General features: G+C 47.1%; 2 long non-coding RNA genes and 1 pseudogene across 3 annotated transcripts; 1 reads left to right on the forward strand and 2 right to left on the reverse strand.

Moving 5' to 3' along the window:
* LOC103630846 (lipase-like) overlaps positions 1–885 on the reverse strand; it is a 57,581-nt pseudogene extending 56,696 nt beyond the window's left edge.
* A 315-nt stretch (positions 886–1,200) lies between these two features.
* Positions 1,201–2,167, forward strand: LOC109940353 (uncharacterized). 2 transcript variants are annotated; one of them, XR_002263157.3, is made up of 2 exons: positions 1,201–1,813; positions 1,883–2,167. It is a non-coding gene; the product is annotated as an uncharacterized lncRNA (long non-coding RNA). The 2 variants fall into 2 exon arrangements; XR_002263156.3 differs by having other exon boundaries at positions 1,201–1,808.
* Positions 1,855–4,871, reverse strand: LOC111589554 (uncharacterized). The gene is made up of 2 exons (XR_002748632.1): positions 4,638–4,871; positions 1,855–2,000 (listed from the first exon to the last, which is right to left on the reverse strand). It is a non-coding gene; the product is annotated as an uncharacterized lncRNA (long non-coding RNA).
* Between the last annotated feature and the right edge of the window lie 1,129 nt (positions 4,872–6,000).

A 6,000-nucleotide genomic window follows, 5' to 3' on the forward strand; every position in this document is an offset into this window, starting at 1 on the left:
AGTCCAAAGCTTAATAGAATTAATAAAGTAACCATACCAACAAGGTGCATCTTCTTTTTCGGAAGCCTATCTCGAAAGAACCTCCAAGATAAGCGTGCTTGACTTGAAGAAATTTGGGATGAGCGACCGACAGGGAAGTTTTCTCGGGTGCGCATGAGTGAGGACAAAGTGCGCACAAAAGACTTGTGTTGGTCTATGGGGACAATATATGATCTTAGCGAGCTGCTGGGAGTAAGTACCGCTGGTCTGGGATTTGGCGGGGTGTTACCTAGGAGCGGGTGGAGGAGACCGGCACCCACTAGAGGGGGATGGTGTGGCGACATGGATCCCACCTCCCCGAGGGGGAGGAGTTGGAGGTTCATCGTGTGGACATGGGAAGAGGAGGTGGCCAACACGTCGGTTAGAGCAATATCACAAGCTCCACAGCGTAGACATCCAGGGGGTTGCTAGACAGAGTCAGAAGGGCGCACGATGGAGGATGGTGGGGTATGCGGTGGTGGCTCTGAGTTGAAGGAGAGGTCGTCTAAGGGCACGACCATGATCAAGAAGGGGGTATCTCAGACGTGGACTATGGGGTATCAATAGTGAAAGGGGGTTACGACATGACTGATCAGCATGGTGCAAGCGGGGCTAAGGTGCCCGTAGGCCCGACAGTTTTTGCAGCGAACGGAGCCACAATAATCCTCCTCCTAGAGCGCCCTCTGGGATGCCCTGCAACCATGCTCCAACGCCATCCGAAAAACCGTGCACCAACACTAGCTGCTTGAGAAGACCAAAAAAGCCATCTCCATCCTTGTCCTTCTGAAGCTGGTCAGGGTTGCTAGGCTTGGGGTGCAAGGTAGCATCGAAGATTAGCGCGATGCCCCCTCCCAGAATGATCGACATGCATCTACGACACCCAGTTGCTAGAAAGTATCCTGACAACGATCGTCCTAACTCCCTCCCAGAACCTTCCTGCTCGAGGCTTTTGTCTACCAACTTGCACCTGCTTGGAAAGGTCATGGACTTGTTTGGTTACTGCCTTCGGCCACCCTGCGTGGTGTGCCAGGGCAACATTGTGAACTTTGGCCTACATATGCCATGAACTTTGACTTTGTCCACTGTGCTTTTGGTGCTTGTCCTTGTGTCGATGAGTAACCCGAACTTATGTTTTCCTTAGGGATGGCAATTTCACCCGCGGGTTCGGGCCCCGTCGGGTTTTGCACCCGTCGGGTTCGGGTTCGGGTGTAAAAATCCACCCACGGGTTAGACCCAAACCCGACCCGAAGCATTACGGGTGCGGGTGCGGGTTTTGATTTTCGCCCGCGGGTCACCCGGAACCCGGAGCTACGCCCGAAGCGCAGAGTTGCAGCCGGCCACCCGCCCAAGTCCCGTGCGCATCCAGTTTGTATTCCAGTGGGCCCTGAGAAAAACCCAAATCCCTCAACCCTAAGTCCCCAACCGGCCGCCATAGCAGATTAGCAGGCTAGCACCACTGCACCAGGCGTCCAGGGCTCCAGGCGGCCGCGGCCACGATAGATCCGCCCGCCGCTGCCCGCCCCACCCCGGCCACCCCCTCCGCCGTCACCACCACCGGAGGACGCATCCCCAGGGCCGCCGCATCCTGCTCCTGCCGGATCCCCAGGACCACCGGAGGAGGACGCATCCCTAGGAGCCACCGAGCGTCCGAGGCCAAGCCAGGAGTCCAAGTCTCCACTATCTAGGACCGGCACTCCCCACTCCGGCACTCCCCAGGACCACCGGAGTCCGACTGCAGCGGCCAGCGGCGCAGCCTGCTCCCACCACGTACGAGGTTCCTATCCTTGTAGGTGAGGTGAGCCGTGAGCATGTCCCTTGGCCCTTGCACAGCTTGACTTGAGCAGCTCTAATTTGTAAATTGCAGAGTCTGATGTCTGACCAAGGTGCTTCGAGGCCGAGCAGGAGCAGTCGTCAAGTTCCCACAAAGAGCAGTGCTGTGGTTGCAGGAGGTTCCTCAAGTGCAGCTACACCGACGAGTGCTGCTGCAAATGAAATGCCATCTTCAAGTGTTCAAGCTCCACCATCAGAAGGTACAGAACATGTGGTCGTAAATGATGATGATGATAATGTACAAGTTGGATGCAAAAGGAAGCTGAAATCTGATGTGTGGCTTGAATTTGAACAAGTAACAGTTGGGGGTAAAATGAAAGCTGAATGCACTTGGTGTAAAAAGCTACTAGTTGGAGATAGTAGAGCCGGTACTAATCACTTGCGTGGTCATCTTAGATGTTGTCAATCAAGACAGGTTAGGAAAGGATTAAAACAAACCTCCTTAAAACTAGGAAAAGATGAGAATGGGGCAGTAGTTGTTGAGAAGTATGTGTTTGATCAGGAAGTTGCTAGGAAAGAACTTGCACTAATGATATGTGTCCATGAGTATCCTCTATCTATGGTTGATCATGTTGGTTTTAAGAGGTTTTGTGGAGCACTACAACCCCTATTCAAAGTAGTGTCCAGAAATACCATTAAAAAGGATATATTGGATATGTACGAGGTCCAAAGGCTTGCAGTAGTGAATGTATTTCAACGGTTACAATCAAGAATTGCCGTAACTACTGACATGTGGACAGCAAACCATCAAAAGAAAGGATATATGTCTGTGACAGTACATTTCATTGATGATGAATGGAAGCTAAAGTCTTTTCTTTTGAGGTAATAATCTATTGCAATGTCTTGTTTCTTTGAATGTATAAGTGCTAAAAATGTGTTGGAATGTTGTTGCTTGTAGGTTCATATATGTGCCTGCTCCACATACCGGGGAAATGATAAGTGATGTCCTTTATGAGGTACTACAAGATTTGCAAATTGAAAAGAAGGTGTCAACGGTCACTCTTGATAACTGCACCACCAATGACAATTTGATGAGTTATATGCAAGATAAGCTACCCCTTCCCTCACTCATGCTAAATGGTACTTTGTTACATATGCGTTGTGCGGCACATATCATTAATCTCATCGTGAAAGATGGCATGACTGTTATGGAAAAGGGTGTTGAAAGAATACGTGATAGTGTTGGGTTTTGGTGTGCCACGCCAAAAAGGCATGAACGTTTTGAACGGACAGCAAATCAAATGAATATTAAATATGGTAGAAGGATAACTCTAGATTGTAAGACAAGATGGAATTCAACCTACGTTATGCTTAGCATTGCATTAGAATACCAATCAGTTTTTGATCGACTTGCAAGTAAAGAGAAGCTTTGTGCTCATTTTAAGCCAACAACAGATGATTGGGAGTTTGCTAGGGAGCTTTGTGGTAGGCTGAAAATATTTTTTGATGCAACTGAGCTATTGTCAGGCACTAGTTATGTAACAGCTAATCTTTTTTTCCCCAAAATTTGTGGAATTTATTTGGCCATTGATAAATGGAGAACTAGTGCCATTCCAAAGGTAGAAGAGATGTCTGTCTTGATGAAAGATAAGTTTAAGAAGTATTGGATAGATGTACATGGGCTTATGGAAGTAGCCACTGTTTTAGATCCTAGGTACAAATTGAAGTTCATGAAAGCTTTTTATAGCACCATTTATGGGGAAGAAAGTCCAACTACAGACGATGAAGTGTGTAGAGTCAAAAATTTGTTGTATGAGTTGGTGTTAGAATATCAAGAATCTATGGAGGGCATGGCAACAACAGATGCTGTAGGTGCATCTAGTAGGGGCTGTAGGGCCCCCAACGAAGGAGATGACTTGATGTTTGGAATCTTTGATAAATTCTTGTCGGAAGAACCTGATTGTTCATCTTTTGTGCGCACTGAGTTGGATTTATATTTGGAGGAGCCAACACTGCCAAGAACTCAAGAGCTAGACATAATTAATTGGTGGCAATATGCAGGGATCAAGTACCCCACTTTGAGAAAGATTGCTCGAGATATCATGGCAATTCCAGTCACAACTGTTGCATCTGAGTCTGTATTCAGCACTGGGGGAAGAGTAATAAGCCCACATCGAAGTAGACTAGCACCAAAAACAGTTGAAGGATTGATGTGTATGCAAGCTTGGTCTCGTGCTAACATGTTAGGCGATCAATCCTGTTTTGTGAATGCTCTAATGACATGTTTGGAGGATGAAGAAGAAGAAATGGTAACATTGAGTTTCTTAACATTTATTTTCTTACTTTTGATTTAATGAATACTATCATTTAATTGTCTATTTTTCTTGTTAGGATGAAGCAGATTCTACCATAGTTGATTGAAGTTGAAGCTTGACCAAGTGATTTGTTTGGAGGATGAAGAAATGGTAACATTGAGTTCCTTAATATCTAATTTCTTAGTTTTGGTTTACTGAATACTAACATTTGATTGACTACTTTTTGCTAGGATGAAGCAGATTCTTGTATTCTACAATGGTTGAGTGTTGCTGTTGGTGCAATATTGAATTGGTCTCTATGTGTTATGTTATTCCTACCGCTATTGGCTTGGTGTATAATGCATTAATGCTGTGGACCTGTGAACTATTTGTGTTTGACACATAGGCATGAACTTATTCTCATATGTATCATGTATTCATGTTACTGCTGTTATTATTGTGAGACTGATGTAATCATGTAATGATGCTGGTACCATTTCAGTTTGAGACATGAATTTATTGTTGCAATGTTGCTGTTTTGTCTAAGATTATTACCTGTGAACTGTTTTTTGCTGCTGGGCCAGTGGGCCTTCACCTGGCGTCAGCCGGTCTGCTGGTCACAGCACGCACACCCGACGGGGACCCGAAACCCACCCGAAACCCGACGGGTGCGGGTGCGGGTGTGGGATTTCACCCGCGGGTGTGGTCGCGGGCGGGTTTGGGCTTATTCCGCGGGTGCGGTCGCGGGTGGGTTTTTTCTCCACCCGACCCGAACCCGACCCGTTGCCATCTCTAGTTTTCCTATTGTGTCATGGAATGTTCGCAGTCTAGGAAATTTAGATAAATGCACCGTTGTTCGTGATGCTCTGATTGTTGCTCACTCTTTCATCATTTGCATCTAAGAATTGAAACTCTGTGACCCCGACACTTTCGCAAGTATTTCCTTCCTACCTCCAAACATCCATGACTTAGCATCTGTCCCTGCCGCTGGCTCCCATGGTGGTATTATCACCGCTAGGGACCCCTCCTGCTTCTCCCTTGTCTCCTACACCAACACCCTAAAAACCACTCTCTAACCAGTACCCTCTCTTCACCTCTCTTCAATGCCCTGATAACCATTACAAATGCCTATGCCCCAACATATCACCATGACCCCCTTCTTACACCCTACCTCGCCCCACATCAGAACATAAACCCCACTTAGTTTCCATCTCCGCAATAATCGCTAAGACTAGATTTTTTTCACTTCGAAAACGCCTGGCTCCTCAACCACACCTTCCTCCCCATTGTGCTCCCAGATGGCACTCCCCTAAATGCCCGGACGCTACTTCCATGCTGGTCGCCCACCTAAATAGCCTTAGGCGATTTTGCAAGCATTGTGGGCAACTCCACCAATGAAAACCTTCCATGATTGTTGATTGTAAATTTATCATCATCATGTTCGACCACCTGCAATAAGATAGAAACCTCTTGTCAACTGAAGCTCAAGCTCGAGAGCTGTGTAGGTCATGCCTGGCGTAGTCTCTTTGTGAGTGCGTCGCCTACTGGAAGCAGCAAAGCAAGCAGAAGGCCATCAAAGAAGGGGACAAGAACACTACTTTCCACCATGCTCACGCTTGTACTAGGAAGAAAAGGTGCTCCATCGCTAGAGTTCAGGTTGACTCGGTTATCTACTCTAGTTAAGAGGAAAAAGCCCAAGCTTTCACTAAGTACTATGCTTCCTCTATGGGTACTGCTCCCATCCCATGCCCTTCTTTTGACTTCCAAGAGTTGTACCCACCCTCTATCCCACCTGTCAGCCTCACACCCCATTCACTGCAAAAAAAAAACCTTGACGCCATCCTTGCCATGCCTTGCTAGAAAGCCATTGCCTTGATGGCTTCACTTATGTGTGTTCTTCGTGCTTCCATGCTGGAAA

Source organism: Zea mays, chromosome 6, assembly GCF_902167145.1.
Source record: "Zea mays cultivar B73 chromosome 6, Zm-B73-REFERENCE-NAM-5.0, whole genome shotgun sequence".
In the NCBI taxonomy this organism is placed as follows: domain Eukaryota; kingdom Viridiplantae; phylum Streptophyta; class Magnoliopsida; order Poales; family Poaceae; genus Zea; species Zea mays.